The sequence below is a fragment of the Scyliorhinus canicula genome, chromosome 19 (genome assembly GCF_902713615.1).
Source record: "Scyliorhinus canicula chromosome 19, sScyCan1.1, whole genome shotgun sequence".
Lineage (NCBI taxonomy): Eukaryota > Metazoa > Chordata > Chondrichthyes > Carcharhiniformes > Scyliorhinidae > Scyliorhinus > Scyliorhinus canicula.
Genome location: NC_052164.1, coordinates 22,024,033 through 22,046,737, shown reverse-complemented (window position 1 = coordinate 22,046,737; position 22,705 = coordinate 22,024,033).

Sequence of the window (22,705 nt, the reverse complement as noted above, 5' to 3'; positions counted from 1 at the left end):
TTTTTGTGATGTTGATTGAGGGAAAAATGTTGACGAGGACACGGGCAATAACTCCCCTGCCTTGGGAGCCTAAACGTCCACCGGAGTGGGCATAGAATCATAGAATTTACAGTGCAGAAGGAGGCCATTCGGCCCACCAAGTCTGCACCGGCCCTTGGAAAGAGCACTCTACCCAGGCCCACACCTCCACCCTATCCCCGTAACCCCCCCTCACAGATAATGGGTAGGTAATTTTTTTTTTTTTTTTATTTTTTTTTTAGAACAGTACAGCACAGAACAGGCCCTTCGGCCCTCAATGTTGTGCCGAGCCATGATCACCCTACTCAAACCCACGTATCCACCCTATACCCGTAACCCAACAACCCCCCCTTAACCTTACTTTTTTTGTAGGACACTACGGGCAATTTAGCATGGCCAATCCACCTAACCCGCACATCTTTGGACTGTGGGAGGAAACCGGAGCACCCGGAGGAAACCCACGCACACACGGGGAGGACGTGCAGACTCCACACAGACAGTGACCCAGCCGGGAATCGAACCTGGGACCCTGGAGCTGTGAAGCATTTATGCTAACCACCATGCTACCCTGCTGCCCCTTGGGTCTCACCCAAAGGATTAGGAAGAACTACTTCTCACAGAGGGTGGTGAATTTGTGGAACCCGCTGCCCCATAGTGTGGTGGAAACTGAGTCATTAAAAGCTTTCAAGAAAGACATAGGTTAAAGGGATATGGGCAACAAGTGGGGAGGTGGATTTGAGACCAGGAAGAGATAAAACATAAAATTGGTCATCCATCATAATCATAGATAAATTAATGAAAGTTTCAATCTGAATTTTGTTAATTTGAGAATTTTAAGGGTTGCAGAAGGAACATAGTCTAGTGATTAAGGAATTTTCATCAATAATCTAGTGATTTATTTTATTTTTAATTAGCAGCGTGAATCCCACAACTTCTGTGCTGCTTCCTGGTTTAAATCTTTCCTCCTGCCTCTGCTCCACATCAAACCCATTGTTAAAAGGGCTGAATTGCCTACTTCTGCTCCTAATTCCTGTGTTCCTATGTACCAAAGGAAGGCATTTCTGTCAGTTAAGCACCGGGGTGTTAGCCTACGTTTCTGTGCTCAAAGCCTGGAGTGTGGGGCCGTAATCTACAGCTCTCTGATTCAGAGCCATGAGTACAACCAATTGAACCACAGCAGACGCTACAGAAAACAAAAATCAGCTGACGGATTAAAATTTGACTTTGATAATGAGGAGCTTGTATGCCTGCCATCAATGCTGCCCTGATATAATTTCATCTGACAGATACATAAAACACAGAAGGAGGCCATTCTGCCCATTATGTCTGCACCAGCTCTTTGGAAGGGCTACCAACTCTGCTGCTCTTCCCTCAAAGACCAGCATTTGTTTTTCCCCTTTCAAGTATTGTCCAATTCCTTTTGGGCGCAGGCTTAGAGGGCCAAAGGGCCTGTTCCTGTGCTGTACTTTTCTTTGTTTTTGTTTGTTGAAAGTTGGGGCGGGATTTTGCGGCCCCCCCTCAAGGCATTTTTCTGGCGGCGGGAATGGCCTGCCATCGGGCAGTGGCGGGATCTTCCGGCCCCGCCGTTGTCTGAGGGGTTTTGCGTGCCACGCACCCTCTGCTAGCGGGGATCGCACTGTGTTAGTGGGGGGAGGAGTGGGGAGCCATCAGCGGGAGGGGAAGATCCCAGCGGCAGGAAGGGCTGGAAAATTTCGGCCTTGGTATCGAGTCTTGTTTCCTGTTCAGGCAGCCCATGCCAGGTTATAGGCACTCAGGATGGAAAAAGAGCTTCCCGCATCCCGCCCGGCCTCCTTCGCCCACCCACCCACCCGCTTGCCGGTTCTTTTGCCAACTGCCTTGAAACTGTGTTATTTGGTTAGCAAACCTCCTGCCACTGAAAAAAGTTGTGAAAAATATACCTACCACTGGCTGTGATGAAATGTGCAGCAGAATTGTGAACATATTAAAACCTTTGTCTTGTTTTCAATCACAGTCTCTGTGAAGATTGCCCTATAGCTGCCTGCATATGGCACCCAATTCCGTCCCTACTTGCATAAAGTATAGGATTGGATTGTGCACACTTGGTTAGAGACCAGCAAACATTTAGTTAGATTTTATTCCCCCCAGAATTTTATGTGCCGTACGAGAAACATTATTCATACAGGGATCCTGCATCAAAATTAAATGAAAATGGCTTATTGTCACAAGTAGGCTTCAAATTAAGTTATTGTGAAAAGCCCCTAGTCACCACATTCCAGCGCCTGTTCGGGGAGGCTGGTACGGGAATTGAACCCGTGCTGCTGGCCTGCCTTGGTCTGCTTTAAAAGCCAGCTATTTAGCCCTGTGCTAAACCAGCCCCTGTGCTACTTCAAGGGCGGGATTCTCCGACCCTCCGCCGGGCCGGAGAATTGCCGGGGGTTTCGCCCCCGCCGGCTGTCAAATTCTCCGGCGCCAGGCTTTTGGCGGGGGCGGGAATAGTGCCGCGCCGGTCGGTGGCCGCTGATAGCGGCCTACCCCGGCGATTCTCCGGCCCACGATGGGCTGAGCGGCCACCCGTTTTAGGCCAGTCCCGTCGGTGTAAATTAGACCAAGTACTTACCAGTGGGATCTGGCTGTCCGGCATCCTCGGGGGGGAGGGGGGGGTGGGTGCGGGGGGATCTGGCCATAGGGGGTGCCCCCATGGTGGCCTGGCCCGCGATCGGGGCCCACCGATCCGCGGGCGGGCCTGTGCCGTGGGGGCACTCTTTCCCTCCGCACTGGCTGCTGTGGACCTCCGCCATGGCCGGTGTGGAGACAAACCCTCCTGCGCATGCGCTGGGATGACGCAAGCACACGCTGGCGCTCCCGCGCATGCGGCATCTCGCGCTGACCGGCGGAGGCCCTTCGGTGCCGGTTGGCACGGCACCAAGCCCTTTGTCGCTGGATGGCATGACGCCAACCCCGCCGGCACTGGCCTAGCCCCTGAAGGTGCGGAGGATTCACGCCCTCCTCAGCGCCCGCCCTGCCGAGTAGGGGAGAATCCCTCTGTCATAATATCCACTCATGTATATCATGAGATGCAGACAGGCAGTGATTGATACACAGGATAATCAATGAACACACACGACACAGAACAACCAATCACCAGACAGGACACCACCACTATAAAGCCCACAGGGCATTAAGGCTCTCCCTCTCTCACAGGACACGGCTACTGAGATAGTTAGAGTGCACAAGCCAGTGAACATCATCACCACATGGTAGAGAGCTAGTCTGGTCAAGCCAGTAGGAGGTTATCAGTTAGGTTAATAGAGTGTCAACCCACAGCAGATTATGTATAGCAATCAGCAAGTTCAATAAAACAGCGTTGGACCATCTCCTGTGTCAGACGCTTGTTTCTAGTTTCACTGCACCCAGTTGCAGTTGATGTTAGACCAACTCATAACACATCACCCGCCTCAATTCTTTGGGCCCATTTAAAAAAATTAAACACCCAAGGATGGTGACAATTTTGATTAATTTCCCAAATAATTTTTATAAATGAAAGCTGAAGCAAAATATGTAAGTGGAACAGGCAGGCTGTCAGAGCACAAACAGGTGAGAGGTATGGGGTGCGATTTTCTTGGCCTGTTTGCCGCGGGTACCAAACCGGTTATGGCTGCAAACTCTCCCAAGAGGCCAGCTACCATGGCCTCTCAGAGGGAGGAAGGAGTTGAGTCCTCTTTATAATCTTTATTATTATTGTCACAAATAGGTTCACATTAACACTGCAATGAAGTTACTGTGAAAATCCCCTAGTCGCCACACTTCAGAGTCTGTCCGGGTACACGGAGAGATAATTCAGAATGTCCAATACGCGTAACAAACACGTCTTTCGGAACTTGTGGGAGGAACCCGGAGCACCCGGAGAAAACCCACACTGACACGGGGAGAACGTGCAAACTCCGCACAGACAGTGACCCAAGCAGAAATTGAACCCGGGACCCTGACGCTGTGAAGCAACAGTCGATGTTGTATCAGGGTGTACTATGGGACAATAACTGCTGGCCAGCTGCAGAGGGGGGATGGTCCAAGGGTGCAATGTGGACGTCTCACCGGGATGGGAAGCATGGTTGGTATCTGTTGCCGTGAAGCTTTCAGTATGATTTTCTTAAAAGCCCTCCAGGGCCCTAATGAATGTGAACACTTTCTAGTTTCACAACTGCTGATTGGCCTGAGTGATTCTAGAGGAAGGCTTTCCTGTCACTGCCATGAATGATTCTTCGGCCTGTGTGGCAAAGAAATGAGAATGAGCACACATTTTAAAACTGTTAGATGCCTGAGGTTTGGACCACCTGGGGGAGTGATGCTCATGAGGTGGGGGATAGGGAGTGATGTGACTGAAGGAGACTACCCTAAGGTGCTAGAATGAGACCCCGAAAGGGAAGGCAGGCCGGCAATGAGGAAGGGGCTGTGCCATTGGCCAGTCATAGAGATTATGCAATGGCTGCCCAGGAGTCGTAAGTGTAAAGGCTTGACTGTGATTAGATCACTGGGTACGTCGCTGATCTGTGACTCAGAGATTGTGCCGGCTAACATTCCTGCTCGACTACCTAATTGGCTATCATGATTTAGACCTTGCCAATGTCCACAGTCACAAAGTCAAGGACAGGGGTGGAATGTCATGCATCAGGGTTGAAAGATTGTGTGCAGGGCATCGTGAGTGAAAGGGAGCCTCGCAGTTGCTACCCTTAGAGGATGAAAAAGCCCTCAGTGTTCTCATAGGCATTCAGTTGACCCTACACATGAGGAGGGGTAGCCGTAGAAGCAGCCAATTGGAAACCCCTGTGATTTTGAGTTTAACAGAGGGAAAAAGCAGATGAGAGCCCACAGCCAACTCTGAAGGGGCGGGAGCGATGACAGGGGCCAATCAACCCAATGAAGTTGGAAGGACCACAGTCATATAAGCGGGCAGTGGCCATCGGATTAGGTGTCGGGTTGACAGCTTCCAGGACCAGGAGGACAAGGGGTGTAGGGAGGATCTGAAAGTAACGGGATGGAACACCAACCTGACTGTCTTTCTTTCTACATCTCATCCCTCGCAGAGTTCCAAGGTATATCGGATGGAGCCAGTGGATCCAGTAATTGTATCTGGTGCTGGATGCTCGCTGACAAGCCCTCATGCAGTCCCAGGCTCTGCGACTGCATCTCCACTTTGGGTGGGACTGTTTGTTCCAGAAGCCCGAGACCCACCTGGATGGCAACTAGTTCCTCTGGTCGACCTGCCCTCCGAATGTCCGCCCCCTCGGGAGTTCCTACCTCCAAGTGCTGTACCGGAGCAGCTGTGTGGTGAGCACCAGAGAGTGTCCCAGGAGCCTCTTCACTAAAGTGCCCAATTGAGGTGAGTGTCTCTGGGATGGTGGAGAGTGTTAAAGACAGCTGTGATGGGAAATCACTGTCATCCTCCGACTCGAGCTCCGGGGTGTCCTGAGTCTCGGGTGGAGGTCTGGTGTCCGGACTACTCTCCTCATCACTGCTCAGGTCACGGGACAGGGGCTCCGGCTGTGGCACAGGCTGGGGGCAGGGGAATGCTAATGGCCACTCCACCTCCAGCAGGACACAAGATAAGATGCATGATTAGATAGGGAGCCGGGGGTGGTGACGGTGGGCATGGCGGTGGGGGGTGATTGTGTGGGGTGGTGTGGGGTGAGGGTGTGTTTGGGGGTAAGGGTGGTGAGGGGGTGAGGGCGATGTTGGCATGACGGTGATGCGGGGGTGAGGATAGTATGGGGGTGAGGATGGTTTGGGTGTGTGAGGATGGTGGGGGGGGTGAAGATGGTTTGGGGGTGTAGGTGGGGGTGAGGATGGTTTGGGTGTGTGGGTGTGGGTGGTGGTGGTGTGGGGGGAGGGTGGTGTTGGCGTGAGAATGGTGTGGGCATGAGGATGGTTTGGGGTGAGGGTGGTGTGGGGTGAGGGTGGTGTAGGGTGAGGGTGGTGTGGGGGTGGTGTTGGGAGTGGGGTTGGTTGACACATGTCACAGAGAACCGCAACTCAGCAGGGTCTCACTTCCTCGCCCACGCCCGCGCTCCACCTTGGCGACCTCCCTTTCCGCCGGGCCACCAACCACGTTGAGGGCTTTTTGCTCTGCCATGGTGAGGGGCCACAGGTCCGGCAGTCCCCCTCCTGTCTTCTCCCACTCCCGGCGGTTATGTGCGACCTTCTCCTGAGGGGAGGGAGGAACACATAAAACGACAGTGTTAGACAATCTGACGCATGCAGCCCAGGGAGTGGGTAGGTGATGGTCTCAGTGGTAGATCACTCGGCCCCAGCGGCCGATATGGGTTCCCGCATGTGGTGCAGGGTGGGGGTTCGGCTGTCCTCCAGGGGTGGGGGGTGGGGGTAGGGTTACGGGTGTGCAGAATAGGGTTAGTGCCAGGGGCACACTGCTGCCTACTCACCTTGGCTGCCCTGAGGAGGTTGCACAGCTTTTTCCAGCACTGCTGGCCCACCCGGATGGTGCTGCCCACAGCGCTCACGGCTCTGCCACCTGTGGCCAGGTACGACGAACGGTGGTGGCTGGCAGCCTCCTTCCCGGGCTGGATCACCCTCCTCTCCTCCACGGCGTCCATAAGGGTCTCCAGCTCGGCATCTGTAAACCTTGGGGCCACTCTCCTCGCTGTCATCTTGTTGGTTGGAATGGTGTGTGTGGGGTGAGAAGTTTGTTTTCGGCTGCATATTGTCAGCCTTGGGGTGTCAATCGCAAAGTCGGCAGAGACGGCACAGTCCCCAGGCGCCATGCAGGCTTTACGAAAACTTCAGACACACACAAAGCGCGTGGTCGGGAACTCGGCCCATCGGGGGCGGAGCATCGGGGTAGGGCCTCAAAGCGACACGTTGATGCTGTCGCAACGGTGTGCGGCGCATGCCTCGATGACGCCGATTTGGAGAGGGCGGAACATCTGAAAAACGGCGCCGGCCCCGATTCGGTCGCAAACGGGAATTCTCCGCCCAATCACCGAATACGATTTTGGCGTCGGGTTAATGGAGAATCCCGCACTTAGGGCGCGATTCTCCGCTCCCCATGCCTGGTGGGAGAATCGCGGGAGGGCCGGGCGACTCATTTCACGCCCCCCTGACGCCCCCCGTGATTCTCTCACCCCACGCTCGGAAGAATCGCCACTCGTCGTTTTTCACGCCGACCGGCGATTCTCCAACCCGGATGGGCCGAGCGGCCTGCCATTCGCGACCGTTTCACGACGGCGGCAACCACACCTGGTCGCTGCCGTCGTGAACATGGGCGCCAAAGGCCCATTTGAAAGCTTGTGGGGGGCGGAGAGGGGAGTGAGCACCACGGCCGTGCTCGGGAGAGGACTGGCCCGCGATCAGTGTCCACCGATCGTCGGGTCGGCGTCTCAAAGCAACGCACTGTTTCCTCTCCGCTGCCCCGCAAGATGAAGCCGCCACGTCTTGCGGGGCAGCGGAGGGGAAGACGGCCACCGTGCATGCGCGGGTTTGAGCCGTCAGCCGTCGTGACGTCAGCTGCGCATGCCCGGCTGACGTCACATAGGCGCCGCCGTCGCGTCATTCTCGGCGCGCCGCCTTGATGTAAGCGTCAAGGCCCGGCGGCCGAGAATAACAGAGCTCCGCTCCTATCCCTAGGGTGGGGGTGAATACGGTGAGAGGAGCGGCCTCCGAGGCCATCGTGAAACTTGGCCGAGTTCATGACGACCTTCACAATTTTTCCCGGGAGCGGAGAATTCCGCCCTTAGTCTCAGTAATGGGGAATCCAGCCCCATGTTTGCAGCCTCTTTAAAAGTTAGGTCATAAATTCATAGCAATGCTTTAATGTAAAACAATACATTGCCTCCAATAATGAAGCAAAGTCTTTCTGTCTGCACTGAGTGGTGTTCACCCTGTTCAAAGCTGTGTCTAATGCTGAATTTCTAACTATTAAGAAAATAAAAATAAAATCAGATTTACACAATTCAAATCCAATCAACATGAATTTTTAATTAGAAGTGAATTACATTCAAAGCCTTCAAACAAATCCTTGGTTACTCAGTGGTGAGCATTGATTAAGTTAGCGTCAGTTGTCGGCAAAATGTGTTTCGACATCTTTCATGTGAGGCTTTTTCAAATATTTTCATTCAGCACACATAATGTTCTGGTGGAAAATCTCCTGCAGTGCAGCATTTTACAACACAGCATTGGCATCGCAGTCACAATTGATTCTGCCTGCACCACACCCTCAGGCAATGTGTTCCAGGTCCGAACCACCATGCTGTGTAAAATGTTTTCTTCTCATGTCACTTTTGGTTCTTTTGCCGTTCTCCTTCACCCTTCTATTAATGGGAGCAGTTTCTCTCCATCTCGTCTTTCCAAACCCAATCGTCATTTTGAACACCTTTCCGGAATCACCTCTCAACTTTGTCTTCTCATAGGGAAATGACCCCGGTTTATCCAATCTATCCACATCCCCGATCCCCTGCTCGCACACTCCACCTCCCATGATTTTCCCCACCATCCTGACCCCCCCCCGTCCCCCCAGGAATCTCTCCCCTGTAGGCCTATGTCCCCCCCCCCCCCCCCCCCCCCCACCACCACCCACCCCTCCCCCCACCCACCCTGACCAGTGGAACCAACCCAATCCCTCAGAACTGTGGGCCTACCCAAACTGCCCGAGCCGTGGACCTGACCCAATACACCCCTCCTCAACCCCCACAGCCCGTGAACCAAACCTGGTCACCCCCCCCCCCCCCCCCCCCTCCCCACCCCACCACTATCACCAATCTCCACAACTCCTCAAGGAGCACACCAGAATGATAGGGAGTGGGATAGCTTGATCTTGGTTTCGGACAATGCTCGGCACAACACCGAGGGCCGAAGGGCCTGTTCTGTGCTGTACTGTTCTATGTTCTATGTAACTCACGGACCTGAACAATGTCCCTCATCCCGACCCATCTCTCCGACCAAGGGCCTGACAGGCACCACCCCATTACTGATCACCCCAACGTGTCGACGAGAACCAACCCTCCACCTCCGATTCTCCTCCCTGCCACTACCCCGACTCGTGATCCGACCCGATTCCCTGACCTCCAGACCTTACCGATCTCTCAGCCTCTTACCTTTTGACCCCCGCACCCCCTTGTCCCGTTCTCCGTCCCTCAACCCCTAACCCATCAGTCTGACCCCTTCATCCCACACACTGTGTGCAGTTTTATTCTCCTTCTCTGACGAAGGATGTTCTTGTTCTCGAGGGAGTCCAGCGAAGGTTTAGCAGACTGACTCCAGGGATGGCGGGACTGTCATATGAGGAGATATTGACTAGGTTAGGATTGTTCTCGCTGGAGTTCAGAAGAATGAGGAGGGATCTCATAGAGACTTATAAAATTCTAACAGGACTAGACAGGGTAGATGCAGGGAAGATACAACCATAGTGGGCCGGATCTCGAATAACGACGAGTCAGAATACAGGAGGGAGATAGAGAACCTCGTGGAGTGGTGTAACGACAACAATCTCTCCCTCAATGCCGGCAAAACTAAAGACCTGGTCATTGATTTCAGGAAGCAAAGTACTACACATCCCTGTCAGCATCAACGGGGCCGAGGTGGAGATGGTTAGCAGTTTCAAATTCCTAGGGGTGCACATCACCAAAAATCTGTCCTGGTCCACTCACGTCGACGCATTCACCAAGAAAGCACAACAGCGCCTATACTTCCTCAGGAAACTAAGGAAATTCGGCATTTCCACATTAACCCTTACCAACTTTTACAGATGCACCATAGAATCCATCCTATCGGGCTGCATCACAGCCTGGTATGGCAACTGCTCGGCCCAGGACCGCAAGGAACTTCAGAGAGTCGTGAATACCGCCCAGTCCATCACACGAACCTGCCTCCCATTCATGGACTCCATCTACACCTCCCGCTGCCTGGGGAAAGCGGGCAGCATAATCAAGGATCCCTCCCACCCGGCTTACTCACTTTTCCAACTTTTTCCATCGGGCAGGAGATACAGAAGTCTGAGAACACGCACGAACAGACTCAATAACAGCTTCTTCCCCACTGTCACCAGTTATTGACTGACCTCATTAACACTACACCCTGTATGCTTCATCCGAGGCCAATGCTTATGTAGTTACATTGTATATCTTGTGTTGACGTATTATGTATTTTCTTGAATTTTGTTTAATCCCCTTTTCTTCCCATGTACTGAATGATCTGTTGAGCTGCTTGCAGAAATATACTTTTCACTGTACCTCGGTACACGTGACAATAAACAAATCCAACCAATTCAAGATGGTACCAATGATGGGTGTGTCCAGAACCAGGGGTCACAGTCTGAGGATTCAGGATAAACCATTTCCGACAGAGATAAGGAGACATTTCTTCACACAAAGTGTGGTGAGCCTGTGGAATTAATTACCACAGGAAGTAGTTGATGCTAAAACTTTGAATATATTCAAGACGTGGCTGGATATAGCACTTGGGGAGAATGGAATCAAAGGCTATGGGGAAAAAGCAGGATTAGGCTATTGAGTTGGATGATCAGCTATGATCGTGAAAGCAGATTAAGGCAGGCCAGCAGCACGGTTCAATTCCCGTGACAGCCTCCCCGAACAGGCGCCAGAATGTGGCGACTAGGGCCTTTTCACAGTAACTTCATTTGAAGCCTACTCGTGACAATAAGCGATTTCCATTTCATTTTCATTTCATCTATACCCCTAACATCCAAGTCCCACAGCTTGACCTTCCCACCCGTCAACCCTAATCTCTGATCCCCACCCCGACTTCTGATCCCTACAATCCCCACCCAGCCACCCTCCCGACATCCGACCCTCCCGAGTACCCAAATCCACCCCCACTTAGCTTCGACACGTACCTTCTCCCAGCCTTGTTAATTTCACTGAGCCCTGTAAGCTTAGCTAGTGCAAAAAAGGGTGTGTGTCCTCCTTGAACTCGCCAGAGCTGGATTATGCTAGAGCCTGCCATGTGCCTTTTAATGCAGGGCCCACTCCAGAAATCAGAAGTTTCAGAAGTTTTTGACAGGAGATGGGTGTGCATTAAATTCTTCTAATTGCTGCAGGCCATCTCTTTCCGACACTAGTCGCGAGTTCTATAGAGTCCCTGCAGAGCAGAAGGAGGCCTTTTGGCCCATCGAGTCTGCACTGACCTTCCAAAGGAGACCACCGCCTAGGCTTGCTCCCTCGCCCTACCCTCCTAAATTGATCATGCCCGATCCGCCTAACCTATACATCTTTGGACACTGAGGGGTAATTTAGCATGGCCAATCCACTTAACCTACACAATTTTGGCCTGTGGGAGGGCAGCCGAGGAAAAGCAGGCCGACACGAGCAAGATGTGCAAACTCCACAGTCACCCAAGCCAGAATTGAGACCGGGTCCCTGGCGCTGTGAGGCAGCAGTGCTACCCACTGTGCTGTCCCTATGTTTCGTAACTTTAAATTGGCGAATTCACAAGCCTGCCCCTTTCACCTGATGCAGAGCTTTAAACCCGGCTGCAGCCTTTGTGATATCATAACTATCAATTGCTTTATTGTAGCCCTTAATATTTAAGCTATGTGACTAATTTTAACCCTTGAAATAGAATGATAGAACCATAGTTTGACACAGCACATATTTGCTAACACTTTTTGAAAGCGGCTTCCAGTTATTGGAAAAGAGACGTAATTAATATCTCTAGCGAAACTAATCATGAGCCAGTTTACTTACAAGTAATTGTGATTTACAACATCAGGTTGGAATTAATTAGCTTTCTTTCGGCAGCTGCCATCTAGTTATTTGCAGGTGCTATTATATTTCAGACCGAAATGAATATTGACATTTGGTGATTTGTGACCATTTGTGATTTTGTGCACAAAATGTTCTTTACCCAAAGCCATTTGGTACACAGTGCAGTTTGTTCTTGAATCAGGTTTCCATGACCTACTCGTTAGACCTATGCATTTCTACAGAACGTTCATCCTTTCCATGAGGTGAGATAAAACCTTTGCAAGTAATATTTAATCCTAGAATGCTCAGCGGTTACGCAGATTATATAAATTAAGAATATTCATTTTCACAACATAATAAATATGATTGGATTGGATTGGATTTGTTTATTGTCACGTGTACCGAGGTACAGTGAAAAGTATTTTTCTGCAAGCAGCTCAACAGATCATTCAGTACATGGAAGAAAAGGGAATTAAACAAAATTCAAGAAAATACATGAGAATACGTAATAGGGCAACACAAGATATACAATGTAACTACATAAGCATTGGCATCGGTTGAAGCATACAGGGTGTAGTGTTAATGATGTCAGTCAATAAGAGGGTCATTTAGGAGTCTGGTGACAGTGGGGAAGAAGCTGTTTTTGAGTCTGTTCGTGCGTGTTCTCAGACTTCTGTATCTCCTGCCCGATGGAAGAAGTTGGAAAAGTGAGTAAGCCGGGTGGGAGGGATCCTTGATTATGCTGCCCGCTTTGCCAGATAACAATTAACTTGAGCACCTATCAAGAAGTAATTTTATCCCCATCGGAAGCAAAAGCCTTCAGTTTGTCAGAGTTCATCCTTTCGTGTATATTTTGCTTTTAGTTTTGTTTCCATAGGTGACAATTGTCAATTTTGGGAAATGGAACATGGTTCTATTTTGGCAAATATTGTCAACCTTGCGTTTTCCCATCACAGCCCTTCATTCAGCCTCAGTAATATTTATAATGAGTGGTGTAATGTTCTTGTCAGATGGCCTGATTTATATTACAAGAACACTTGTAGCTAGTATAGGGCAGCACGGTGGCACAAGCGGCTAGCACTGTGGCTTCACAGCACCAGCGTCCCAGGTTTGATTCCCCGCTGGGACACCCTCTGTGCGGAGTCTGCACGTTCTCCCCGTGTCTGCGTGGGTTTCCTCCGGGTGCTCCGGTTTCCTCCCTCAGTCCAAAGAGGTGCAGGTTAGGTGGATTGGCCATGCTAAATTGCCCTTAGTGTCCAAAACAAAAGTTAGGAGGGGTTATTGGGTTACGGGAATAGGGTGGAAGTGAGGGCTTAAGTGGGTCGGTGCACACTCGATTGGCCGAATGGCCTCCTTTTGCACTGTATGTTCTATGTTCTAAAGCTATAAACGATTTATTAACGTAAATGAAATGAAATGAAAATCGCTTATTGTCATGAGTAGGCTTCAAATGAAGTTACTGTGAAAAGCCCCTAGTCGCCACATTCCGGCGCCTGTTCGGGGAGGCTGGTGGGTCAAGTATATACAAAACAATCGATGAATAACAGTATGAACATGCACAAACCACTCTCTCTCTCCCAGCTCCCTAGTCAGTCTGAGGTCACCTGACTCCAACATTCACTTATATACTGATGAGACTCCTAGTGATCAGTTGGTGAATTACACCACAACCATGATATCACTACATTCCCTTTCCTTTGAAGGAATAAATTAATACATTATCATCTTTACATGTGATATCATTAGCCTATGAGACTAACAGTATTAATTATTTTTCTTAAAAATTTTAAAAACTGGTTTAACAAAAATATGTAAAAATATAAAAAGACAAAAACAGCGAGCATAGTATGTACAAATAGTCCAAATCTACAAACAGTCGATCTGGTTTTCTTCTGACTCTGGTTGATCTTCTCAAAGTTTGACCTTGCTGCTCAGAACTTGTAGATTCAATATTCTCCATGACATTCTCATGTTCAGGAACTGCTGATCTATCTGACACCGTAGCTGACATTGATTCTAATATAGATTTGTCATCCATCACGGTGTTGGGAAAATCTTCTCTGTTTTTTAAGAGCGCACAAGGATTTCTTCTTAAAACCAACCCATCCTCTGTCAGTACATTGTCGGAACGAGGTGCTACTTCTTCAAGTACAATGGCTTGTCTCGACCAATTGCCTGAATCTTCTATTCTCACAATGTCATCACTACTCAGAGGTGGTAAAGGTCTAGACACTCTATCATAGAACTGCTTATGTTTTGCTTTAATGTTTTGCATTCCCTGCAGTACCACTGCATTCTCCTCCTTCTTTTCCAAGTATGGAAGTGTGGTACACACCCCTCTAGTCATGAGTAACACTACTGGTGATCTATCATGTGACAATGGTGACTGTAACTCAATAGTGCGATATGTGGATCAGATTGGCTGTCCATTGCCTTCTTCAACAATTGCTTGACAATATGTACACATTTTTCGGCTTTGCCATTCGCTTGTGGGTACAATGGACTTGACATGACGTCATTGAAATTATATGTGACTGCGAAGTGTTGCCACACTTTACATCCAAAACAAGGACCATTGTCACTCACAATGACTTGAGGAATTCCGTGTACAGCAAAAATTGGTAAGAAGTATTGCGCTGCTTGCCATCATGCTTGACAGTAGAGTCATTTTGGGATAGTTTGAAAAATAGTCTATGATAATTAAATAATCTTTCCCTCGTAGGTGAAAGAGATCCAGAGCTACTTTCTGCCATGGTGCTGGAGGTAAATCAGATGTTTGCATAGGTTCTCTTGTTTGCTTGCAATGATGTGTCTGGCATGTGTCGCAACAACTGACCACTCTGTCAATATGCTAGTTTATATTGGCCAGTAAACAGAGTCATAAGAACATAAGAACATAAGAACTAGGAGCACGAGTAGGCCATCTGGCCCCTCGAGCCTGCTCCGCCATTCAATTAGATCATGGCTGATCTTTTGTGGACTCAGCTCCACTTTCCGGCCCGAACACCATAACCCTTAATCCCTTTATTCTTCAAAAAACTATCTATCTTTACCTTAAAAACATGTAATGAAGGAGCCTCAACTGCTTCACTGGGCAAGGAATTCCATAGATTCACAACCCTTTGGGTGAAGAAGTTCCTCCTAAACTCAGTCCTAAATCTACTTCCCCTTATTTTGAGGCTATGTCCCCTAGTTCTGCTGTCACCCGCCAGTGGAAACAACCTGCCCGCATCTATCCTATCTATTCCCTTCATAATTTTAAATGTTTCTATAAGATCCCCCCTCATCCTTCTAAATTCCAACGAGTACAGTCCCAGTCTACTCAACCTCTCCTCATAATCCAATCCCTTCAGCTCTGGGATTAACCTAGTGAATCTCCTCTGCACACCCTCCAGCGCCAGTACGTCCTTTCTCAAGTAAGGAGACCAAAACTGAACACAATACTCCAGGTGTGGCCGCACTAACACCTTATACAATTGCAACATAACCTCCCTAGTCTTAAACTCCATCCCTCTAGCAATGAAGGACAAAATTCCATTTGCCTTCTTAATCACCTGTTGCACTTGTAAACCAACCTTCTGTGACTCATGCACTAGCACACCCAAGTCTCTCTGAACAGCGGCATGCTTTAATATTTTATTGTTTAAATAATAATCCCGTTTGCTGTTATTCCTACCAAAATGAGCTCTCTGTTTACATTTCTCAATCCCAAGATTTCCTTCATGCATCCTCTTAAGTACATCCATGTGAAGAGATTGCAGTATGATTATAGTGTTCAAACGAAGTACCACTCCATTAATGATACTGAGGTCAGATCTTATAGAACTCCATACATTGACCTCTGGGCCAGTGTGAGTGATGTTCCTCAGCATCTCGAGGAGTTTGATCCTTCCTGGTCTCTCCTTGGATTTCACGTAGTTTTGTATCTGATACTGGTAGTACTGTGGAAAGATTGACATGCAGATCTACATCTTCAGCAATTTCACTATTAATATCGGTGCCCTCGGTAATGCATCGGTTAATAACAAATATTTGCCTGGCCAGTAGATGAGATTGAAATCATCGCGTTGTAACTTCATCATCAACCTCTGAATGTGCGGACACAATTGGTTGATGTTAACCGAAGGACGATGACGTGTCTCAACTTTGAAAGTTGGAAGCCCATACACATAGCCGTGGAATTTCCCAAGCCTACAACTAAACCCAGGCATTCTTTTTTGATTTGAGCGTACCTCTGATTTGTTGTCATCATGGATCGTGATGCATCTGCAACTTGTTTCCAATTGTCGTGCTCAAGTTGCAGAAGAACTGCACCCAGACCAACTTTGGACCCGTCTGTTGACACTTTAATCTGCTTAGATGGATCATAAAATGTGAGAACTGGCGTGGTAGTTAGTGAAGACTTGAGCTTCTTCCACTCTTGCTCATGTTGCTCAGTCCAAGTGAAATCCGTTGTCCTGTGCAGGAGATCACGCAGATGTGTTGTTTTTGTTAACAGGTTTGGAATGAATTTCCCTATAAAATTGATCATACCCATCACAATTAAGATGGCTTTCTTGTCGGGCAGCACGGTGGCACAGTGGTTAGCATTGCTGCCTACGGTGCTGAGGACCCGGGTTTGAATTCCGGCCCTGGGTCACTGTCTGTGTGGAGTTTGCACATTCTCCCCGTGCCTGCGTGGGTTTAACCCCCACAACCCAAAAAGATGTGCAGGATAGGTGGATTGGCCACGCTAAATTGCCCCTTAATTGGAAAAAATAATTGGGTACTCTAAATTGATTAAAAAAAAGATGGCTTTCTTGTTGGATAGTTTTGGCATGCTGTGAATTGCTTGAATGTTGTCCTTATCAGGTTCAATTCCCTGTGATGAGAGCTTGTCACCGAGGAATGTGACCTCAGTGACTCCAAATTGGCACTTTTGCTTATTGAGCTTCAGCCCATTTCTCCTGATGCTTGTTAGAACTTTAAGCAACCTTGTATTGTGCTCTTCTGTGGTTGAGCCCCAAAGGATGACATGATCCACGTACACACATAGGTCTTTGGTGCCTACAATTATGTGCTCCATGGCACGGTGAAAAATGTCTGGTGCCGAAATTATGCCAAATGGCATTCTCGGAAGGCAATGCCGTCCAAATGTATTTTGTACTTTTTTCCTCCAGCTTTAGCTCCCAGAAACCTTGAGATGTGTCAAGTTTCTTAAAGAATTATGCACCAGCCATCTCAGATCTGATTACCTCATGAATTGGTATTTGGTACTGTTCTCTTTTGATATTATCGTTAAGATCTTTGAGATCCATACATATGCGAATATCGGCATTCTTTTTCTTTACACATACAATGGAATTTACCCAATCGGTAGGTTCTTCTATCTTTCTGATTACTTTTAATTTTGTCATTCTGTCTAGCTCCTTTTCGAGGCGATCCCAAAGAGGTGCAGGAACATCTTCTTGGTGCGTGGATCGCATGTTTTTCATCCTCTTTGAGTTGTATCTTGTTGGTGAATGGCAGACCAAAACCTGTGAACACATCACTCAATTTGCTGATGATGTTCCCAAAATCATTGTGTGTTGATCCAATTCTTTGTGGATGCTGTCTACCAACTGCACTTGACCGAATTCATCACAGGACTGGTAACCTAATAATGAATCCAAGCCCTCGGATACAATACAGAATGGGACAGAATAAACTGTGTTCTTCATCACCACCAGCACTATAATATTTAATGCTTGTACCATTATAATCTCTCAGAGATATTTTGTGATTTCGTCTAATCAGTTGAATTTTTAGATTTTTTATATTAGTCACACTGATTAAATTGACTTTGGCACCAGTGTCTAACTTCAATTGGACCACTGTACCGCTCACTTCAAGTGGTAGCACCATTGTCCTCATAAACCTCATTGATTTTAAATGGAGCAACGTCATAGGGCCTCACGGTACCATGGTGGTTAGCATCAATGCTTCACAGCTCCAGGGTCCCAGGTTCGATTCCCGTCTGGGTCACTGACTGTGTGGAGTCTGCATGTCCTCCCCGTGGGTGCATGGGTTTCCTCCGGGTGCTCCGGTTTCCTCCCACAGTCCAAAGATGTGCAGGTTAGGTGGATTGGCCATGCTAAATTGCCCGTAGTGTAAGGTTAATGGGGGGATTGTTGGGTTACGGGTATACGGGTTACGTGGGTTTAAGTAGGGTGATCATTGCTCGGCACAACATCGGGGGCTGAAGGGCCTGTACTGTTCTATGTTCTATCTTAAATGGGTCATCAGTTTGCATTTTTTTAAGTGCTGGAATTTTTTTTGATGTCTTCAAAAATGTATTCTTCTCTGTTATTTCTCCAACAAACAATGATGTATCATCACTGAAGACTGTGCCTTCCACTGTGCTGACTGATCTGGGGTTGAGCTTAGAGTAACAATTCTGAGCAAAGTGATTTATTTCCTTTGCATCTGGAACAAAACTTGCCAAACGCTGGACACTGCCTCAATCCTCACTCGCCACATATTTTACACAGAAATACTCTGTCCTACTCTTTAACTGGTTTCTTGGTGTGTGAGGAGCTGCAGAAGCTCTCCCATCTTTTATTTTTAAGATTCCTGCCTTTTTGGAAAAAGGGCGGCAACTGGAGTACTTTCCTCCAAGAAGACGCCGCCATAACTGAGAAACATTGGAGAATGCTGTGCTGCTAGCTTGTGAGTCTGACAAATCTACACTGTTTGTTCCAAAGACAGCTCCGATTCCCTCAGCAACCGTTCCCTCAGCTTATTTTCATTCACACAAAACACAATTTGGTCCCGAATCATGGAACATTCCACTGCAGAAAAATTACAGGTTTTAGCTGTTAACTTTAAATCAGTGATAAAATGATCTGTGGACATAGCGTTCAAAAATTTCATTCTTTCCGGGGGAAGGGCAATGTTCATCAAATCTTCGAATTACTTCATTAAAAATTTTACTATCTTCATAATAAGCAAATTTAAACGTATTAAACACAGCAGTTGCTTTGAGCCCTGCCGCTGTTAGGAGCATCGCTACCTTAAGCGAATCTGATGGATCGCCTAAATTTACCGCAGTAACAAAACAGCTTAAATTGTTGTTTAAATACACGCCAGTTGCTGTCCACATTGCCATTAAATCTGAGACTCATTAGTGGCTTCAACAACTCCATGTAGTTCATTCGTGCAGTCCGCAAATCTTCAAATCTCTATGACCTCGTGGCAGTCTTCACCGATGATGCAATAGTTTTTTTGCAGTATTTAATACTACCCAAACCTGGTACCATGTAATGTTGGATGGCCTGATTTATGTTACAAGAATATGTGTAGCTAATGCTACAAATGATTTATTAACATTAACTGTGGGTCAAATATATGCAAAACAACAGATGAAAAACAGTATGAGCATGCACAAACCACTCTCTCTCTTCCAGCTCTCTGGTCAGTCTGAGGTCACCTGACTCTAACATTCACTTATATACTAATTCGACTCCTAGTGGTCAGTCGGTGAATTACAGCACAACCATGATATCACTACAAGGGGGATTTTCTGCGCCCCTACCGACAGGTGACGTGTTTGTGAGTGGCCTGCCATTGGCTGGTGGTGGGATCTTCTGGTCCCGCTGCTGCCAATGGGATTTCTCATTTAATCCACCCCACGCTGCCGGGAAACCTTCGGTGGGGGTTCGCCGTCCGTGATACTAGAAGGTCCCCCTTGTGAGAACGGCCGGAAAATGCCCCCTCATATATCTTAACCTTCCATTTCATTGATTCTATATAAACCATGTTTAACAATCATAGCGAACTAAGCAGGTGAATTATGCTGATCGGGACCATAAAACACTTCAATGTTATTCTAGTGAAAGGAGAAGTGCAAAGTATAGCCCCCACTTATCACGTTGCATGAGATAACAGGTTAAGATAGTTGTGTTCATTTTATTTTACCGACAACATTTGAAAACTAAAAGTGAGGAGCAGTTTTCAGTTATTATAAATCCTTCATTAATGAGGAACCATAGAATCATAGAATTTACAGTGCAGAAGGAGGCCGTACGGCCCATCGAGCCTGCACTGGCCCTTAGAAAGAGCACCCTTCCTTGGCCCACATCTCCACCCTCTCCGCGTACCCAGTAATCCCACCTAACCTTTTGGACACTAAGGCCAATTTAGCATAGCCAATCCAATCCACCTAACCAGCAGATCTTTGGACGGTGAGAGGGAAGCGGAGCACCTGGAGAAAACAAACACAGACACGGAAAGAAAGTGCAGACTCCGCACAGACAGTGACCCAAGTCAGGAATCAAACCTGGGATCTTGGAGCTGCTAAGCAACTGTGCCAACAACTGTGCTACTGTGCCGACCATATAAGATGAAAGGGATAGTATATTTTTAAAAATAAATTTAGTGTATCCAATTCTTTTTTTTCCAATTAAGGGGCAATTTAGCGTGGCCAATGCACCTACCCTGCACGTCTTTGGGTTGTGGGGGTGAGACCCACGCAAACATAGGGAGAATGTGCAAACTTCACATGGACAGTGACCTGGGGCGAGATCGAACCCGGGTCCTCAGCATTGTAAGGCAGCAGTGCTAACCACTGTGCGATCGTGCTGCTCTCGGGATAACATCAAAGGCCCTGGAATTCAATGCTTGGATGACAGATGGATGGACCATTTATCATTTGGCCATTTATTCCTCTGTTGTTCGTGGGACCTGCTGCCTGTAAATTGGCTCCTGTATTTAATTATGTAAGAACAGGACTTAAAATTTCAAATATAATGTATCATTTTGGGGTCTTAAGATGCTTTATAAATGCAAGTTTTGTTCTTTCTTCCACATCAAACAATCGTACTCTGCCAAAATAGTGCAAGGAAGAGAATGGCAGAATTGATGCAGCAAAAGGTTAATTGAACTGAAGAAATCATTCAGGCCCACATATCTCCCACAACACAAAAGCCATGACTCCTGCTTAGAAATACACTGAAGTACTAAATCCCCATTATTTTTACAATAAATTATGTTGACATAGTGGTAACTTCAACTGGGGACCCAAGCTAGTGCTTTGGAGACATGGGGTGTGAATCTCTGAAAAGGGAACAAAGTCCCTTTGCGAGCGCTTTTAACCACATGTTTCCTGACGTTGGCAGTGCTGAGAAACACATGGGTATTCAACCCGACTCGCGTTGTATAAGGGGCCTTAATGGAGAATGCGCGGGCGAGGTCGTACAGAGAACCGTTTTGTACAGTGAGGAGTTCCCCTCACTGGAACTCCCCAGTGTAGTGAGTGATTGGAACTCCACCCCCCCCCCCCCCCCCCCCCCCCCCGCAACACCCACACTAGGCATCCCTGGCCCGGTCACGCACTGCAAATATTTCCAGCTTGGTACTGCCAACCTGCCACCATGCAAGCTGGCAGTGCCACCTGGGCACCACCAAGCTGTCACCCAGGAGGCACTACCAAGGAGCTTAGCTGACACTGCCACGGTGCTCAGGTGGCACCAGCAGTCCCAGGACACTACCTTGTCCAAAGGGCATGAAGTTGGGGATCTCCAATCCCCTGGGATCCCCACGAGTGCCCTGCCATATAGTCCCCTTTTGTGGGAACCAGTGCAGAATGGCGCTCACCCGAGGTCTCTCGGGCAAAGTGGATGAATCCCAAAGCCTCAAGAATCTGCACATTAGAGTGAGGCTTCCTGCATCGCTCTAATATGCAGATTTGCCTAAAAGTGATCCCGCCCACAATGGACAGGATTTACACTGCGACATCTCACAAGATTGCGTTGGATCTCGCGAGCCGTGGCGGGCTGGGTAAATCCCGGGAGTGGGGTCTCCTGGCTTTCAGCGGCCACCCTGTGCCACAGCGAGCTGCTTTTCCAGCGCAGCATGGCCATTGGATCGCAGCCATGGGCTCAAACCCCATGTGAAATTTGAATTCAATTAATGAAATCTAGAATACAAAGCTAGTCTAGTCATGGTGATGACGACAATGATTGTAGATTATTGTAAAAACCGATCTGCTTCACTAGTGCCCTTTAGGGAAGGAAATCTGCCACCCTTATCTGTCTTGTCTACAGGTGACTCTAGACCTACAATAATGTGGTTGAGCCTTAACTGCCCTCTGAAATGACCCAGCAAACCACTCAGCTCCAGGGCAAGTAGAGGTGGACAAAAAGTGCTGGATTAAATAGCGATGTCCCACATCCCATGATAGAATATCAAAACGCCATGTGAGATCATCTAAGTGTAAAAACTGCAGAAGGTGGAAATTTGAAGTAAAGAAAAATATTGGTTCTGATGGAGCATCATCAGCCAGAAATGTTTACTCTATTTCTCTCCATAAATTCAGCCTGATCACGAGAGGAGTCCAGAGATCCAAGTTAATGCTCTGGGAGCCCGGGTTCGAATCACACCATGGCAGATGGTGGAATTTGAATTAAATTTATATTCTGTATCTTGCGTCACCCTATTATGTATTTTCTCTTCTTTTCACGTACTAAATGATCTGTTTGAGCTGCATGCTGAAAAATACTTTTCACTGTACCTCGGTGCACGTGACAATAAAAAAATCCAATCCAATCCAAATGAAAATCTGGCATTTAAAATGTAATGATGACCATCAAACCATGAACCAGTCGATTGTTGTAAAAACCCATTTGGCTCACTGGTACCATTTAGGGAAGGAAATCTGCCATTCTTACCGGGTCTGGCCTACATGGGTCTTCAGATCCACAGAAATGTGGTTGACTCTTAAATGCCCCCTGAAATGGCCCAGCAAGCCACTCAGCTCAAGGTGAATTAGGTTTAGGCATCAAAAGCTGGCCCAAACAGCAGCACCACATTCCATGAATTAATAAAAAAGGAATTCCTGGCAATATGTGATTATCTCCTGCACTGTGACAAAAACACTGAATCAGTCTGACCTTGAACATAGAACATAGAACAGTACAGCACAGAACACGGTTTCCTCCGGGTGCTCCGGTTTTCTCCCACAGTCCAAAGATGTGCAGGTT